This window comes from Hyla sarda, chromosome 11 (genome assembly GCF_029499605.1).
Source record: "Hyla sarda isolate aHylSar1 chromosome 11, aHylSar1.hap1, whole genome shotgun sequence".
NCBI classification, from domain to species: domain Eukaryota; kingdom Metazoa; phylum Chordata; class Amphibia; order Anura; family Hylidae; genus Hyla; species Hyla sarda.
The window spans coordinates 32,910,950-32,931,190 of NC_079199.1; the positions used below are offsets into that span (position 1 = coordinate 32,910,950).

Here is a 20,241-nt window from a genome sequence, read left to right on the forward strand (position 1 = left end):
ATAACCTTGCAGTATTATAGTTTGTATCCGGTTTGTGAAGATAGTTTAGCGTTCAATTGTTAGTATCACAATGGTTGTGGTAAAACGTGGATACCGGTATCCTTAAATAAATTGTTTTTATAGCATATATTCCTATGGACGAAGGTGGTATATTGCAATTATGTATCCATATGATGGTGCACAGCACCACTTACCGATCCTCCTAGCGGTAATCCTAGGCACACAGTCAGGCTGGCGCGGCTTGCATCCGGCTCTAGGTTGGTAGATGCCTGTCTGGAGGATAAGCCGCAAAGCAGCTACGTGGGATCCCGTGATGCCGGACTGGCACGGCTGGCGTCCGGCCGATGGAAACTGTCCGGGCTGAGCGGGTGTCCACGGAAGCGGTGGTAAAATAGAGGATCAGCAGTGGATGCTGGCAATGGATACTGGCAGTGTCCTCGTGTGCTGATGCGCACGTATTGCAGTGGGCCCCAGTCCAAGGGTCTCCAGCGGTTGCAAATCATAAAGTGCGTTCCTGGCTTTTGATCAAGGTGTCTGTATCAGACTGCTGGTATAAGGTGGGTGGGCTAGGCGCGTTTCGAGACACGCTTCGGTCTCTTTTTCAATAGCTATGTTGGTTTGTCTGTTATGTGGGGTCTCTGTAATTAGTAAATTGGCTGGGCTATGGTTGAAATCAGTACTGAATCTCCTTCAGGACATGAGATCTGGATGGTTCCGGATTTTTCATGGAATATATGGATAGTGGATCAAATATAAAATATATAAAATGAAAAAGAGCATATAAGCATATTTGACCATAGAATTATTGCATAGTACGGGAAAATGTAATCTTGAAGATTGCTGTGTGCAAAATTATGTGTGAGACTTATATATGTATGAGCATGTATGTGTTTGTATGGTAGTCCGAGTCAAAGAGTGATGTATATTGAATGAACCACTAAATGTGTATAATGATTTCAAAAGTATAATGAATGATATTTTAGTTTGTATCTATCTTATCGGTAGATGATTCAGTGTGTCATGTGTTAATAAATTAATAGTGTGTATATATATATGAATGACATAGAAATATAGATTTGTAATATAAATATCTGTATGAAGTATATGTGTAGAATCATGATTAGAAACTTTAGTGTATATAGATGTTAAAATATGCTATATATAAAAAAATATATAAAAATATATTTTGGATATTGAATATGATTGTATGGATATAAATGTAAAAGAAAAATACACAGGGAAATTATATAAAATCATATGATGTAAAATGGTTTGATTGACAAATGTGTAAATAGGTTTGATGTGTTATCAGAGTTATTTGATAATTAAAAAAAATAAAAAATCCATTATCCCACAGCCCCGTCGTTCATTCCTGAGGAATATGTCACATGCATAGCAACCAATCAGATCACTTCTTTCATTTTGCAGAGGCCTTGTTAAAAGTGAAAGAAGCGAGCTGATTGGTTGCTATGGGCAACTGGGCAACTTTTCCTTTGCACAGGTCTTGATAAATCTCCCCCTTTGCCCCTCTGTTTTTGTCATATTATATGTGCAAGTTATATGGTGAACATTTATCGGTCTATATCATTATGTGCCATAACTTAATCACATAGAGGTGGTTATCCTTTATTCTCCTATATGTATATGAGTTTATTGTTATTGTTACTTGTCATACCTATCCTATTTTTTTACACATGTGACTAGTGTCTTTCTGTGTCTATTTCTTATTGGATGCAAGCCTTATATTGACATTGTATACTGGATGGGAACTTGAATCAGGACCTTTTGTGGAATACATTGCCTTTTTAATGTATTTTATCCTATTTTTTTGTGTTAATTAATTGCCTGTGCTATTTCTTAAGTATTAGGTATTACTATATAGTGATATAGAGAGTACTACCAGGTAATGTATAGGGAGTGTGTCAATTATATAGTTGGCATACCTTGAATAAATGTTTTATTAAATGTTACCTAGTGTTTTTTGAAGCTGTAGTAGTTTAGATAACTTAAGCCCTGTTCACACCAAAATATCCCAACATATGCATACCACGACCATTGGCTTTCTCTGTAATGTAGTATAGAACATATGGAAAAAAAAGTATACCGATGCATACCATCTAGCCCTTCATCAAAAAGACATTCATTGAAATCTATAATACTGTAAGTTTAGCATATCAATAATATGCACAGAACGTTATTTTGATTATGATAACCATTACTGTACAGATCACAGTATATGCCGGTAATGTGTTTATATTAGTATTCACAGCTATAGACATAGACTATTCAGACATGATATTAAGGGGGTTGTCTAGAAAACAAAAAAACATAGATTTCTTCTAAAACTGTTCCACACCTGTCCTTAGGTTATGTGTTTTATAACACCTTGACTACCTTGTTAATAGAAAAGAGCTGCAATACCGCACACAAAACCGAGGACAAGAGTGGCACTGTTGCTGCAGATTTTCAAATCCTGGATAACCCCTTTAAAATCACCTGCTTATTATTGTGAGAAAGAAGTAAAAAAAGGTAGGGGGCGCTCTCTCATGTGTAGTGGGGAAGTGGTTGGACGGCAAAAAAACACTGCACCCAAAGTAATGTGATGTCCTGCTGGGGTAATCAGCAGCGACAGCACCTCACCTGGGAAGTGGGTGGAGTGGAAGGCGGTCGGGGCAGTTGTGCAGCTCGATACCCCTATCCGTGTCCGCAAAGGGTACGGAAACAATGGAAACAGGAAAAAGAGACCAAGAAAAAGGGGGTTATGAACGAGCGCTACTGCTATTGAGAAAACGATTCAGTACGCCACTGTAGCACAGGACAGTTTATTAAGGTTCAAAGCGATAGGACAACGCGTTTCGGCACTAGCATGTGCCTTCCTCAGGTCCACAAAACAATTAATGTATGACGTCCTGTAGCTATGACGTCCTGTAGCCTGTGTTGTGCTAGGATGGCGTGGCCACGCCATCCTAGCACAACACAGGCTACAGGACGTCATACATTAATTGTGGCGTCCTGAATCCTTTTCTCAATAGCAGTAGCGCTCGTTCATAACCCCCTTTTGCTTGTTCTCTTTTTTCTGCTTATTATTGTAATGCTCCCCCCTCCTGCCACCCTTACAGCTCTGACATTCCAAGACCTATGGTATCTGGTACAAAAACATTTGCAACAGATCCTTTAAAGGGGTTGTCAGGGGTTAAATGTTTTGTAGAAAAGACCCCTGCTCCTTTGGGTTCCTGTCCCAAGTGCTCTCTGCTTTTTCCTGCTCTTGATGATGTTAGGTAGAACATGTCAAAGTTACATCCACATGGATGCCAGGGCAATATTGCCCAGGGCATTACACTGCCTCCACCGGCTTGCCATCAACCTATAGTGCATCCTAGTGTCATCTCTTCCCCAGATAAGCAACCCATGAGCACCTGACCATCCACATGATGATAAGACCAAGACTATTGCTCCATAGTCAATTGTAGCCCTCAACTCCCCCCCCAACCACTCTCCCTACCTACTTAAATTATCCACCCTAAGCAACCCAACTACAAGTTGGTCTCTAGACTCTCTACACTCACTAAATACATGAGGTGCTAAAGGGGACTGACAATACCACATGGACACGTCAAGGACAGAGTCAGTACATGAAATGGGATAACCAGGAAATGGGCATAGGGTCGGAACCAAAAGGACTTTGCAGCACAGAATCAGATCAAAAGGCAAGAACAACAAGCAGGGGTCAAACAGGGTCAGCTTCAAATTGGCAGACAGGAGACAATGTATGGGAACTATCAAGAGGCCAGGTCCAGGAAACAGTACTATATCTAAGGACAGAATGTGTGTGATGGTAAGGAGCCACAATTACAGACGTCTGTGACAACAGACACCTGTTTAAATGTCCCACCGTTCAGGAGATGTGGAATGTTGGCACAGCAACAGATTAGCCCAACGCTTCTGTCTCCTTATTAGTATGTCTGCCATGTCTCCGATTGTAAGGAGCAGCTCTGCCACGAGCAGAGCTGGTCATTATGACATTGTTGGCACTCTACCTGTGGTGCATCACAGGAACCGGATGTGGCGTGAAAGGGGGGACTGAAAATAGGCACATGAGCATTGTATGCAATTGATAGGGGGCAGTATGGGCAGTCTGACTAATCTGTGGCTTTGCAGGCCTAGAAACAGCAAACTATGATCCCTAGTGTGTTTTTAAACCCTTTTATTCTAGCCAGTTTTAAAGTTTTTGCAGTTTCTGTCTACAGTAGTCCTTTTGCTCTAACCCTTGTTCTCCATGTGTATCAGTTAGCCTTGGGATTCTGTGACCAGCTCACTTGTTTACCAGAACTTTATAGAAAAATAAAGTGTGACTACTAGGCTCAGGGATTGGAGCTTTATTTTCACACCCCAATAACATGATTGACACCTCGCAGCCTCCTAATCACACCCCCTGAGTCTAGCCTTTACAACCCTTTTTGTAGAACAGCTCCCACCCATCTGACTGTTCAGTGAAGTATACAGCCAACCAAATAGTAAAAAGCCTCTATACCTCGGGAATGGGGACATAACGTAAAAGTCTAATTTATGTATTGTATCAGATGGGTCTTTCCTATTTGATGCTTATGATTGAGCTGCAACCATGTCTACCATGATATTTCAATCAATACGAAACCATCTTGTGTACTTAGAAATATTTTTGAGTGGTGACAGATATGCTTTGTTTATTAACATAATGCTAATATAGACCCATGTGAAGATCATAATCCGTCTGTTTCCAGGATTTACCTATTTATCAAGAAAAGAAAATGGTGTTGAAAGCACTGACTCCGGCCCTGAGACATCTTATCCCCTATCCAAATGATAGGGGATAAGATGTCTCACCACAGGGGTCACACCGCTGGAGACTTCCACAATCTTGTGTTCGCCACTCACCTGTTTGAACTGCACGCTGCGGTGCCAGCTCACAAACAGCCGGGTGGTGACCCAGGGGGCGGAGTCGTGACGTCACCATACTCCGGCCCTGTGGTCGCCACCCGGCTGTTTGTGAGCTGGCACCGCGGCGTGCAGCTCAAACAGGTGGGTGGCAAACACAAGATTGTGGGGGTCCCCAGCAGCGGGACCCCCACGGTGAGACATCTTATCCCCTATCCTTTGGATAAGGGATAAGATGTCTCAGGGCCGGAGTACCCCTTTAATATTAAAGGTGTTTTCTAGGTTTAGAAAAACACTGCTGCTTTCTTGCAAAAACAGCACCACTCCTGTCCACAGGTTGTGTCTTTTATTGCAGCTTAGGTCCATTGAAGTGAAATGGACGGAGCTGCAGTACTACACACAACCTATGACAGGAGTGGTACTATTTTTGCAAAAAAAGAAGCAGCATTTTTCTAATCCTGGACGTCACCTTTAAATAAAAAAAACTTTCTAATACCAGCCTTAGCTCTTCCAAAGGAGTTGTAAAAACTGTTTTTATTCTATTCCTTTCTCTTTTGATGGATGAACTGTGGTTATTTGGAATGCAGAAAGAAACTTTTTATTGTGGCCAAGAGGTGAGATTAGCAGAACTGCCGAATTCACTGCGCGCCTTTTTTTGATAAGTTGGCTCCTGAAGGGCGTGAGAGCTGAAGCTAGTAGCTAGCAGATAAGGCCGAGCTCCGAGGACTGTTATCTGGTGATAAACCTGTTTGTAGGATCATAGAAAAAGTTAGAAGATGCAGAGGAAGCAGTTTGAAGCCAGATATTTTATTATACATTTAGTAAAGGGTGGTATTTATTTCATGTCTCTATAGTCTGAATGTGTTTTGACATTTGACATCTAGGGGAGTGAGAGAAAGAGCTGAGCAGGCAGCCACCTATCGGCTCATTTTAATAGGTGAAGCTGCCATTGTATTGTCGCTTTAAATATACAAAGAATGGCCGGGGGAGATTATAATTGAAAATATTAGACATTAATTGCATAAGCTATTTACCTGTCTATTTACCTCTGTCCACTGCCAGTATATGTCGCTACAGTTGAAATATAAAAAAAGTCCATCAAATTAAACCAATAGAAGAATACTGGAATTCCATATGTCTGAATACCATCAAAAGGACAATCGAACATAACACTGTGTACTCAAGGCATGGCCTTAGAATTCAAAAGATCAAATATGGTCTACTTGGGGCTACGTTTGATCTATTTTACCTTGGTATATGTAAGGCTTTGTTCACAACTACTTTGGAGGCACTGGTTAGGGCGTCCTCCGCAGTATTTTTTGTCTCGTTATGATCCTGCAACAGACAAAAACCCAATGGACCCCATGTAATTCAATGGGGTTTCTCAAGTTCCTTTGGGGTGCATCATGCAGCAGACCGTCAAGCTCCTTTAACTCCTGAACAGAATCTGCGACACTTCGACGCAGATGTGAACCTTGCCTTAGTTTTAGACTACACTTTTCTGTTCCACAAATAAAACATATACTGGTTTAAACAGGCTAATTGTAGCTACAAGTAGACTGCATGGGGTCTGTAGCTATGCCATGTTATACCTTTCATGGTGTTCACAGTGAATGTGTCATCTGAAGGGGACCTTATTATTTTATGTGATCTGTACAGAAAATAATGACCTTTATAACCGTTTTGAGAAAAAATTTCAGTGTTCAGGCCCCCTTGCACATTCGCAAAGTAATGCGAACCCACCACTTTTGGCAGGACCAGACGACATTCTATTGTTTATGGGAGCCTCCTGACTCCAGATGATGGCAGTAGTGAGAAGGGTTGGTCTAACTGGATTTCAACCCCCTGATCCTTTTGTTTTTAGAGGTGTTTGGCAGTGGTTTACCCCTCCTCTAGAATATAAATATATATATATATATATATACACTGTATATAGAACGTATATATATATATATATATATATATATATATATATAGCCAGTCCAACAAAAGCAGCAGTGCTTTTATTGGACTGGTTACCTGTGGGAGCCCTTGACCCAGGCTTGGCCATTAATCACTGGGAATGCGGTTCTCCTTTGGTATATATATATATATATATATATTTATATATATATATATATATATATTTATTTATACTGTATCTATCTACCATATCTATCTATCTCTGAACAAGTCTTTGCCCAAGAGCTGTCGGATGTGTATATGTTTCTTCATCATAACAACCAGTCAAAATACAGCATTAATTTTTCCAAGACAAAATCTAGATAATGTTTAATATTGATAATGTTTAATATTAAGCCTCTTTCATATGTTAAGGAAGTGATGAAATAAAATAATACAAAGAAGTCCCTACAAGGGGTCTAAGGTATTCTCCAAAGCTTGGTGATTTGTAGAAAGCAGTAACCATGACATAATGCTTGCGTTGGTGGCTGCACATGTTCTCCAGAAAGCATGACGCAGCATCACATGGGTGGGGAAAGCCCTCTCCGGGTGTATGCCCTTAGTACTGATAACACACACCAAAAAAAAAGCCAATGAGACTGCGCTGTAAGTTTTGGAGAAGTAAAAAAATAAATAAAAATAAAAAAGATCAAATACTGTACATGCTACTCTTTCCTTTCTGCCAACACTTAAAGGGGTACTCCGATGGTAAACATATTTTTTTTTTATCAACTAGTACCAGAAAATTAAACAGATTTGTAAATTACTTCTATTAAAAATTCTTTACCCTTCCACCACTTTTTAGCAGCTCTATGCTACAGAGGAAATTCTTTTCTTTTTGAATTTCTTTTTTGTCTTGTCCATAGTACTCTTTCCTGACACCTCTGTCCGTATCAGGAACTGTCCAGAGCAGCATAGGTTTGCAATGGGGATTTTCTCCTGCTCTGGACAGTTCCTGATACGGACAGAGGTGTCAGCAAAGAGTACTGTGGACAAGACGAAAAAGAAATACAAAGAAAATAATTTCCTCTGTAGCATATAGCTGCTAAAAAGTACTGGAAGGATTAAGATTTTTTTTAAATAGAAGTCATTTACAAATCTATTTAGCTTTCTGGCACCAGTTAATTAAAAATTTTTTTTTTAATGTTTTCCACCGGAGTTCCCCTTTAATCCTTCCAGTACTTATCAGCTACCGTATAATACACTTTCTTTTTGAATTTCTTTTCTGTCTGTCCACAGTGCTATCTGCTGAAACCTCTGTCCATGTCAGGAACTGTCCAGTGCAGGAGAGGTTTTCTACGGGGAATTGTTCCTGCTACGGACAGTTCCTGACATGGACAGAGGTGTCAGCACAAAGCACTGTGGGCAGACAGAAAAGAAATTCAAAAAGAAAAAAATTGTAGTATACAACAGCTGATAAGTAGTGGAAGGATTAAGATTTTTAAATAGAAGTAATTTACAAATCTGTTTAATTTTCTGGCACCAGTTTATTTAATAAAAAATGTTTTCCACCGGAGTAGCCCTCCTGGAATTGTTACAACCATAAGATGGATGTTGATGCTATTACTTTTGTGTGCAAATACCAATAATTATGTTTCATATTTTATCTCAATTAATAATGTAACCATGCAACTGCAGACTCACTTGAACAGCCTTTCCAGTGCACATTTTATGAGGCTGCAGCTACAGGACAATTGACCTACATGTGCAATTTGCTTTCTAGAAACAGCTAAATAGGATGAGAAAGGGCCCAAGGCAGAACCAAGTGTTAAAGGGGTACTCCGGTGAAAAACATATATATATATATATATATTTTTTTTTAAATCAACTGGTGCCAGAAAGTTAAACAGATTTGTAAATTACTTCTATTAAAAAATCTTAATCCTTCCTGTACTTATTAGCTGCTGAATACTACAGTGGAAATTCTTTTCCGTTTGAAACACAGAGCTGTCTGCTGACATCATGAGCACAGTACTCTCTGCTGACATCTCTGTCCATTTTAAGGAACTGTCCAGAGTAAAAGGAAATCCCCATAGCAAACATATGCTGTTCTGGACAGTTCATAAAATGGACAGAGATGTCAGCAGAGAGCACTGTGCTCATAATGTCAGCAGACAGCTCTGTGTTTCAAAAAGAAAAGAATTTCCGCTGTAGTATTCAGCAGCTAATAAGTACTGGAAGGATTAAGATTTTTTAATAAAAGTAATTTACAAATCTGTTTAACTTTCTGGCACCAGTTGATTTAATGGTTTTTCACCCCTTTAACAATATGTGTCTGCAGCAGTGTTTTCCAACCAGCATGCCTCCAACTGTTGTAAAAATACAACTCCCAGCATGCCCGGACAGCCTTTGGCTGTCCGGGTATGCTGGGAATTGTATTTTTGCAACAGCTGGAGGTACACTGGTTGGGAAACACTGGTCAACAGTCTCCTAAGATGTAAATCTAGGTCTGCCTTAAAGGGGTATTCCAGGAAAAAACTTTTTTATATATATCAACTGGCTCCAGAAAGTTAAACAGATTTGTAAATTACTTCTATTAAAAAATCTTAATCCTTTCAGTACTTATGAGCTTCTGAAGTTAAGGTTGTTCTTTTCTGTCTAAGTAATCTCTGATGACACGTGTCTCGAGAACCGCCCAGTTTAGAAGCAAATTCCTAAAGCAAACCTCTTTTAAACTGGGCGGTTCCCGAGACAGGTGTCATCAGAGATTACTTAGACAGAAAAGAACAAACTAAACTTCAGAAGCTCATAAGTACTGAAAGGATTAAGATTTTTTAATAGAAGTAATTTACAAATCTGTTTAACTTTCTGGAGCCAGTTGATATATATATATATATATATATATATATATATATATATATATAAATAAAGTTTTTTTCCTGGATACCCCTTTAAAGCATTACTGTCATTTAAATGAACTTTTCTCATGTTGGACAGAAATGTCAAAGGTTGAGATCAGTCAGGGTCTCAGTGCTGAGACCCCCCTCTGATCATTAGTTATTACCGTCCATCTCCTATAATAAGTGCATAATAAGTGCATGCCATGCCTGGAAGTGAAGCACTCTACCACACACTTCACTTTCCTATAACTAACAATTGGAGGAGGGTTTCAGCACTGAGACCCTGATTGATTTAAATGACAGTAACGCTTTAATGGAGAATTTGAATAAAGAAAAGCCTGACTTTGTATTTCATAACTGCAATTTAAAACCTAAATGTGCAAACACGCCGTTATCCTGCTGTTTATTGTGAGTTTATATGCATAATTTTTGTCAAAATTGTTACAAAAACTGCATAAAAAGCAGCATGATATGACTATAGGTAGCATTCTAGTAAAATTATAGAAGGTCCTTTTCATTCATCTTTAGATTTACTGTGAGGTACATGGCATGATTTTACATTCATTTATATAATATACTGTATTATACAACATTATACATTTAGCAGAATTTGCTATATACTTTTTGATACAATACACATATGACACCATTAAGGGAGTTTTTTTTACACTAAAAAAATGAAATTAAAAAGTTGCAACTGTTTGTGCATGCCTTGTTTCTGCTGAAAAAATTGTGACTTTTTCAATGTTTTGTGCAAAAAACATAGAAAAAAATTTTTCAACTTTTTTATGCCAGTTTTCTGGCATCAATCATTGATAAATTCCCCCCTATGTACAAAGTGTAATAACATTTCTGGATTCTATGACTGTAGTGTATGTACTTCCCATTGTCCTGGGTGCACAACCGTCCTTCCCTGACACTTTCCCGTAGTCCAAGAATTTGGCAGCTGTTGCTGAGATCATTTTAGCACGGCTATTTAAAGAAACACTTTGAATCTGAGAGATAAACATCTTGCTTTTTTTTTGTGTTATCATCTTAGAATATTGTGTAACAGCCAGGGAAACCTGTGATCTTAAAGGGGTATTCCAGGAAAAAACTTTATTTTTTATTTTAATATCAACTGGCTCCAGAGAGTTAATCAAATTTGTAAATTACTTCTATAAAAAAAATCTTAATCCTTTCAATAATTATCAGCTGCTGAAGTTGAGTTGTTGTTTTCTGTCTGGCAACAGTGCTCTCTGCTGACATCTCTGCTTGTCTTGGGAACTGCACAGTTTAGAAGAGGTTTGCTATGGGGATTTGCTTCTAAACTGAGTGGTTCCTAAGACATGTGTCATCAGAGAGCACTTAGACAGAAAAGAACAACTCAAATTCAGCAGCTCATAAGTACTGAAAGGATTAAGATTTTTTAATAGAAGTATTTACAAATCTGTTAAACTTTCTGGAGCCAGTTTATATATATAAAAAAGTTTTTTTTCCTGGATAACCCCTTTAACACTAGTTACTAGATTCTGGAGAAGGGTCGGTGAGCCCGGGATTTCTTCTTGCCAGGTTTCACGTGGTGGGATTTCACTTTAGTTACTCCCCTTACTGGAGTCCAGCTCACTGCATAGCCCCCATAGAGAATAAATTGCACACTGGTTGTGTATCTGTGCCTCCACTTCAGTCTTCTTGGGATGAGTAGTGTCAAAATAGGGAAAGGAGAGGGTAAAGCCGGGAAGTGGTTTTCGCGCTACTATATGTCCGTAGGAGTCGGTAAAAACTCTGGAGTTATCGATGGTTGTCGATCCAACTTTATTACATTCACACAACGCGTTTCTGGGTGTAAACCCTTTCATCAGGTGTGATACAGTATCCGACTCCACCATACATATAGCAGCGCGGAAACCACTTCCCGGCTTTACCCTCTCTTTTCCCTATTTTGATTCTACGCCGATGTTTTCAGTTTGGGAAGCCGCAGCAGCTTTACTTACTCCCGCATGCCTTTGTAAGCGTTGTGCCTGAATTGGCACAAACTCTTCCCTCTGTGAATCTCCATGCAACATAGTTGATCCAGCACAAGGAAGCGCCTTTTGTTTATTTGTCTTTCTGGGATGTGTAGTGGGCACACTTGTTGGACCTCCACAGTCCACTAGATATTAGTGATGAGCGGCATATACCATATTTGAATTTGCGGTATTTTATGAATATATGGACGAATATTTGTCCTACATTCGTGACATTTGCATATTCGATATATTCGCGGTTATTTTCGCTTTGCGTAAATGCGCATGCGTGTATGCGGATAACTATCTACCTATCTATCTATATTATCTATCTATCCATCCATCTATCTAACTATCTATCTAAATGTGCAAAGAACAGCACATCCGCCCTTGTGTTTGAAGTAATTAGGTACACATCATCATAGGGTTCCTGGTTACGGAATCCAACATCAATCCGCCTGAAAAAGGCGGTGTGAGGCCATAGAAACGTAGCACTTGTTATCTGAGGATGGAATAAACACTGCACTTTATTGAAAAATCCTTTGTGTGCTGCGATACTTTCCAATGCATCTATCTATCTATTTCCTAATATTCTTGGTCTATACAGAAGTGATAATGGTTCTATGACATTTTTCATTTTCAATATTGTCATGTCATATTCGCGAATATCGTCAATATCTATCTACCTATGTAATTTTAGTGACGATATTCGCGAATATAAGGATATTCGCAAATATTCGCATATTCTCATAATCGTGAATATTCGCTCTCCAATCTAATACAGTAAATAGTATAGGAGCCTTCTTTAGACCACAAGCTGGAAGCAGGGAGGAATGAGATCACTGTGATGTGTTTTGTGGGCAAAAAAAAAATTACGAATATTCGTAATTGTGAATATATAGCCATATTCGTGAATATGCGAAATTCACGATAAATATTCGAATTGCAAATATTCACACTCAACACTACTAGTTATCCCTTATCCCAGTGTTTTCCAACCAGAATGCCACCAGCTGTAGCCAAACTTGTCTCTTCAACTGTTATAACTCTAACCTGTCAACTGTTATACTTCTAAATCTGCCCATAAGTCCTGTTCTCAGACCTTGTATTCCAATTTCATGCTCTCTTGTCCCCTTATATTGTTCTATTTAAGTGCCCTACCTCATGCCACCAGCTATATGGCCTGCTTCATTTTACCTAACTAATTTCCCACATTAATATTCCCCAATGGAGGTGCGACCCATGGTCTTCTTTTGATTCCTTGCTGGTGCCACCTTTCTCTGGTTCCATGGCTCATACAAACCATTGATCATGGCAGCTGAAAGTTAGCTGCAGTGTAAAGGATGAGCAAGCAATAAAGCAGGATAAGGCTATGTTGACAAAGGGGAAAACAAGGGCAGACTTTTCGCAAATACAATGGGAAAAAATGAATTTAGTCAACCACTAATTCTGCAAGTTCTCCCACTTAAAAAGAGAGGCCTGTAATTTTCATCATAGGTATACCTCAACTATGAGAGACATAATGAGAAAAAAATCCATAAAATCCCATTGTCTAGTTTTTAAAGAATTTATTAGCTAATTATGGTGGAAAATAATTATTTGGTCAATAACAAAAGTTCATCTCAATACTTTGTTATTTACCCTTTGTTGGCAATGACAGAGGTCAAACATTTTCTGTAAGTCTTCACAAGGTTTTCTGGTGCTGGTATTTTGGCCGATTCTTCCATGCAGATCTCCTCTAGAGCAGTGATGTTTTGGGGCTGTCGCTTGGCAACACGTACTTTCAACTCCCTCCAAAGGTTTTCTATATTGTTGAGATCTGTAGACTGGCTAGGTCACTCCAGGCCCTTGAAATGCTTCTTACGAAGCCACTCCTTCGTTGCCTGGGTGGAGTGTTTGGGATCATTGTCATGCTGAAAGACCCAGCCACGTTTCCTCTTCAATGCCCTTGCTGATGGAAGGAGGTTTTCACTCAAAATCTCACGATACATGGCCCCCTTCATTATTTCCTTTACACAGATCAGTTGTCCTGGTCCCTTGGCAGAAAAGCAGCCCCAAAGCATGATGTTTTCACCCAATGCTTCACAGTAGGTATGGTGTTCTTTGGATGCAACTCAGCTTTCTCCTCCAAACACGAGTTGAGTTTTTACCCAAAAATTCTACTTTGGTTTCATCTCACCATATGACATTCTCCCAATCCTCTTCTGGATCAACCAAATGCTCTCTAGCAAACTTCAGATGGGCCCAGACATGTATTGGCTTAAGCACACATCTGGCACTGCATGATTTGAGTCCCTGGCGGCGTAGTGTGTTACTGATGGTAGCCTTTGTTAGTTTGGTCCCAGCTCTCTGCAGGTTCTGTGATTTTTGCTCACCGTTCTTGTGATCATTTTGGAGCCACGGGTGAGATCTTGAAGGGAGCCCCAGATCGAGGGAGATTATCAGTGGTATTGAATGTCTTCCATTTTCCAATAATTGCTCCAACAGTGGATTTCTTCACACCAAGCTGCTTGCCTATAGCAGATTCAGTCTTCCCAGCCTGGTGCAGGTCTACAATTTTCTTTCTGGTGTCATTCGACAAAAGTGGGGCCCCAAAAGTCGTAATAGTGCACTAACCAGATTTGCACTTTTTGGTCACTTCAAATACCATAAAAAATATCTAAAAAGCAATTGAAAAGTTGCATCAAAACAAAAATGGTACCAATAAAAACTACAAATCACAGTGCAAAAAAAATTACCCTCATACATCCCCATATAAAGAAAAATAGAGTTATATGGATCAGAATAGCACAATTTTATATTTTTTTGTATAGTTCCCCCACATTAGGTTGGCAGCATAGTTCCCCTACATTAGGTTGTAGTTCCCCCACATTAGGTTGTAGTTCCCCCACATTAGGTGCAGTATAGTTCGCCCACATTAGGTGCAGTATAGTTCCCCCCCATTAGGTGCAGTATAGTTCTACCACATTAGGTGCAGTATAGTTCCCCCACATTAGGTGCAGTATAGTTCCCCACATTAGGTGCAGTATAGTTTCCCCTACATTAGGTGCAGTATAGTTCCCCACATTAGGTGCAGTATAGTTCCCCACATTAGGTGCAGTATAGTTCCCCACATTAGGTGCAGTATAGTTCCCCCACATTAGGTGCAGTATAGTTCCCCACATTAGGTGCATTATAGTTCCCCACATTAGGTGCAGTATAGTTTCCCACATTAGGTGCAGTATAGCTCCCCACATTAGGTGCAGTATAGCTCCCCCACAGACATACAGCCTTCAGCCATATACAGTGTATGGCTGGAGGCTGTATGCCTGTGTACTGCCCCACTTCAGTGCTCCGTCCACCGCTCCTCCGGTCCGGGGTCACAATCTACTGCTATGGCCTATGGGCTGTGCCGTCCATATTTCTGTCCATATTTCTACACTTCACTATTTTATTTAATTGAATTAGAATTTATTAAAAGTTTTTGAGTACCCATTCTGGTGAGCATCGAGCTGGCGGTCCTCCGCCATGCGAGATACCACATGTTCCAGCCCCTGCCTCTCAGCGCCCCCCTGACAATGAAAGTGTGAATGTTTCATTTAATCAGTTATGGTTCATTATTATCGCTCCAAGCTGTTTCATTGGATTCTTGTGATAATTCCACAGGTAATGTGACTTAGATGACCATAGGGCCTCAGGACCATATAGTGGCTGAATGGCACAGCCTGGAGATGGTGAAGCATGAGGAGACCATATAGTGGCTGAATGGCACAGCCGGGAGTTGGCTGAAGCATGAGGAGACCATATAGTGGCTGAATGGCACAGCCTGGAGATGGTGAAGCATGAGGAGACCATATAGTGGCTGAATGGCACAGCCGGGGAGTTGGCTGAAGCATGAGGAGACCATATAATGGCTGAATGGCACAGTCTGGAGGTGGTGAAGCATGAAGAGACCATATAGTGGCTGAATGGCACAGCCTAAAGGTGGTGAAGCATGAAGAAACCATATAGTGGCTGAATGGCACAGCATGGAGGTGGTGAAGCATGAGGAGACCATATGGTGGCTGAATGATAAAGCCTGGAGTTGGCTGAAGCATGAGGAGACAATATAATGTCTGAATGGCACAGCCTGGAGTTGGCTGAAGCATGAGGAGACCATATAGTAGCTAAATGCCATAGCCTGGAGTTGGCTGAAGCATGAGGAGACCATATAGAGGCTGAATGGCACAGCCTGGAGGTGGTGAAGCATGAGGAGACCATATAGTGGCTGCATGGCACAGTCTGGAGTTGGCAGAAGCACGAGGAGATGATATAGTGGCTGGATGAGATAGCCTTGAGGTGGCAGCAGCAGCATCGGGAGTCCTGAAAGTGACTCAGTGACAGAGTGGTGCGGTGGGTGGCAATACCAGTACCCGGTGACGAAGGTGGGTGAAAAAAGTTTTGATGTGGAGGAATGTTTGTAACTGGGGAACAGCGACTTAAATCTGTTTGCCACTATCCATATTTGTGAAGTGTTGGTGTGGCACCATGGTCAATCTACTCTGATGCATCAGGCATTGGTGGGTGGAAATCCTGGCTGATCCATGTCTGATTAATCTTCACAAAGGTCAGTCTCTCCACATTTTTCGTGGACAGACGAGTTCTCCTCTGGGTCACTATGGCCCCCGCAGCACTAAACATCCGCTCTGATGGCACACTACTGGCTGGGCAGGACAGCTTTTCCAGGGCAAACTCTGCTAGTTGCGGCCACAAATCAAGTTTGGCTGCCTAGAAGTCCAGCGGATCTTCAAGGTGTGTTGGCATGGGCATGTCAAGGTATGCCACCACCTGCTGGTTCAGGTTCTGCTCCAGGTCTACCATCTGCTGATGAGTTGCTTCACTATGTGGGTGAAGAAAGGTACTCATCAGCGACTGTAGACTCAGGTTGCTGCTGATGGAGATGGTACTGCTCCTGGCACCCCACCCCTCCCCTCCCCAGCAGCCATGGCAGTGGAAGGTGAGCGCAGAGGTCCCCCCGAGTCAGACCTGTGAGAGGATGGACGATGGTGCAAATAGGCATCGGCCAACTGACTATGTAGGATGTCTCTGTAATAGGTCAGTTTGTCCTCCCTCTTAGTGGGTGTGAAAAAGGCCCCCCTTTTGTGCCGGTAGCGAGGGTCCAATAAGGTGGAGAGCCAGAAGACATTCCGCTGCAGAATGGGGACAATTGTGCTGTCACTACGCAAGCAAGTGAGCATGCATCTTGCTATTTGTGTAGGTGACTCAGAGGGACTCTCTGTCTCCATCTCCACTGCATACTGCCACGGTGAGTCTGGGTTCTCTGTCTCACCTTCCTCATAACCTTCTTGCTCCTCTGGCTGCTCCTGCTCCTCCTCTCCGGTCAGATTACTAGAAAAAACGCCCATTTGGCAAAACCTAAACTGTGCTCCACTGTGCCCCTCCCCCTCCTCCAGTTCAGCCCCCACAGGGCTCATGTGGCCGAGAGATGTAGGCGCCACGTCTCCATTGCCCTGATTAGCCATCGTTTCCAACACGTGTTGTAAGAAATGAAGCAGTGGAATGATGTCGTTCATCCCGTCATCCTGGCGACTTACTAATAATGTGGCTTCCTCATAGGGCCTGAACAAATGGCTGGTGTCACATATGAGCTGCCACTGGTTCACATTGAAGTTACACAGGGGGGTCCCCCTATCCACTTGTATCATCAAGAAATCGGTGATGGCTTTTCTCTGTTCGTATAGTCGGTCCAACATATGGAGGGTGGAATTCCAATGTGTGGCAACGTTGCAAATCAGACTATGTTGGGGGATACCGTTCTGACGCTGCAGCTCAAGGAGGGTGTGCTTTGCGGTGTACGAGTGGCTGAAGTGCATGCAAAGTTTCCCTCCCATTGTTAGGATGTCTTGCAAATGGGGGGAACACTTCAGGAACCGCTTGATAACCTGATTGAACATGTGTGCCATGCAGGGCGCATGGCTCAGCCTTCCCAGTTGCAGCGCAGACAAGATGTTCTTCCCGTTGTCAGTCACCATGGTTACCATTTCCAGTTTTCGTTGAGTAAGCCATGCTCCGATTTATTTACGAATTACTTTTAGCAGTTCCTGTGTGACTCTGTTCACCAAGGCAAACCATGTGAAGAACAACGTGACATTGCCGTGCCCTGCACACATGGTATGCTGAAGGGGCACTGAGACTTGTCTGGGCAGCTGAGGACACGGTGGAGGATGAGGAGGCGGAGTTGCACACTGTCACAGGATTAAGGGCCTGAGAGCGTGGAGGAGGAAGTGGCGTGACCTGTCCAAGTTGGTGTTGTAGCTGTGCAGGAACCACATTCACCCAGTGAGCCATAAAAGGACATGTATTGTCCCTGACCATAGTTACAGCTCCAGACGTCGGCGCTGCCATGCACTTTGGTACACACCGACAGGCTCAAGGACTGGCCCACCTTCTCTTCCACAAAATTGTGCAGGGCTGGTACTGCCTTCTTCACAAAGAAATGACAGCTTGGCACTCTCCACCTTCGCTCAGCACAAGCCATCAGTTCTCTGAAAGGTACAGAGTCCACCACTTGAAAAGGGAGGGACTGCATCACCAGCAACTTGGACAGGAGCACATTCAGCTTCTGCGCCGTTGGATGAGTGGGCACATACTGTTGTCTCTTGGACATGGCTTCACTGATGGATTGTTGGGGGAGTGACTGACTAAAAGTAGGAGGAGCAGGAGCATCTGGAGCGACAGAAGGAGGGTATGACACACAGCTCCCTTCGGCTGAGGTGGTGGAGCCATGGCTGGCTGAAAGAGGGAGCGGCGTGCCACTGGGTGATGCAGCAGGCTGGACCACTACATCGGAGCCACGGTTCTCCCAGGCCGCTTTATGGTGGCGCAGCATATGTTGACGCAGGGTCGTGGTGCCAACATTGGGACCCTGGCCCCGCTTCACCTTCTGCCAACACATCTTGCATGTGGCTATGTTAACCTCCTCCGGATGCTTGCTGAAAAACTGCCACACCACCGAGTAGCTAATTTTCCCACCAACAGTCTGCACTTATTGACTGGTACTGCTGCTGTCTCCAGGAACCCCTGTTCCACTACCTCCCGGGGAGGTAGGCTGCCGCGAAGCAGGTGGTCTCCCCGGGCACATTTGCTTCAAAATTTCCACTTCTGCCACCATGCTGACTGCCAATCATGCTACCACCTTGCTGGCTCAGCTGCTGCCTCACGGGCAACCTGATCTTCTCCTCTTCTCCTGATTTTGATGAAATCCCTTCTGCACCCGGCTCCCAATTGCGATCGGCTTCATCATCATCAACAAGTGTCTGCATGTCACTGATGTCTTCCTCAGGTTCCTCAACAGTGTCTGCTTCAGGACCCTGAACGCTGCCAACACCACCTCCCACATCCCTCTCCTCATCACTACTTGCCCTCCTAGCGGAGGAAGCGGCGGATGTCTCCTCCACTTCTTGGCTGGGCAGTAGCTGCTGACTGTCTTTTATTAGATCTTCCTCACTGAATAGTGGAGCTGAACCCACAGCATAAGATACTTCTTTAGGGGAGGGAACAGCATAGGACAGAGGCAATACAAGGACAGGGACTGCTCCCGGGCCGTGCCAACTGAGGGTTGTGACTGTTGACTGGGGTATCAGATGTCACTTGTGATGAAGTGGATGACCGTGTTAACCAATCAATGACGGCAGAGGGGTTGCTGGTCGAGACATGACTGCTAGCTGATATCGCTGCGATTCCTGCTACCACTCGCCCCTAGTCTGCAGTGACCTCTGCCTGATGAATTTAGGCCTCTGTCACTCCTCTGTGCACGTCCTGGCACTTCTCTGCTTAACATACTTAGTGCGTATATGAGGGGAGTACAATACGCTTCACTACGCTTAAAACAGTATTTGTCTAGAACAGCAGCAGGTCTGTACTTTTGGCTGTCCTTTCACAGTATCTAGGCCCTTGACAGATTAACAGCTACAAAATAGTACACTACTTAGATGTAGGTATGTGGTATGCACTTATGAGGGCAGAAAAATGCGCTACAGTACGCTTAAAAAAACATATTTTAGTAAAACACCAGCTGGTGATTACTTTTCCCTGGCCTTTCACAGTATCTAGGCCCTTGAAAGTTTAACAGGTACAAAATAGTACACTACTTAGATGTAGGTATGTGGTAAGCACTTATGGGGGCAGAAAAATGTGCCACAGTACGCTTAAAAAAGTATCTGAGTACAACACCGGCCAGTGAGTACTTTTGCCTGGACTTTCACAGTATGTAGGCCCTTGACAGATTAATAGCTATAAAATAGTACACTACTTAGATGTAGGTATGTGGTATGCACTTATGAGGGCGCTACAGTACGCTTAAAAAAACTTATTTTAGCCCAACACCAGCAGTACATAACAGTGCTGAAGCACACAAAAGCTGTGTACTAAACCCAAAGTTGCACTCTGTCAAAGACTATTAGAAATGGACTGCTGGGTTTTATACTGTCTACAGACTAGTATAACCAGCAGATGATTTGTTGTGGAACAAAGACACAGAATTGCACTGAAAAAATATTCCTGCCTCCTCTGCTAAGGTTTAT

General features: G+C 42.3%; 1 protein-coding gene across 5 annotated transcripts in view; it reads left to right on the top strand.

The window, feature by feature from the left end:
* SPTB (spectrin beta, erythrocytic) overlaps window positions 1–20,241 on the top strand; it is a 100,587-nt gene that overhangs the window by 7,334 nt on the left and 73,012 nt on the right. The window contains exon 1 of one of the 5 annotated variants that reach the window (XM_056546556.1): window positions 1,478–1,501. The exons of 3 other annotated variants lie outside the window; for them this stretch is intronic. The gene's annotated coding sequence lies outside the window, so the exon portion shown is untranslated. Of the gene's footprint in view, window positions 1–1,477; window positions 1,616–20,241 lie in introns of those variants that run through there. One more of the 5 variants, XM_056546555.1, reaches the window with a different exon arrangement.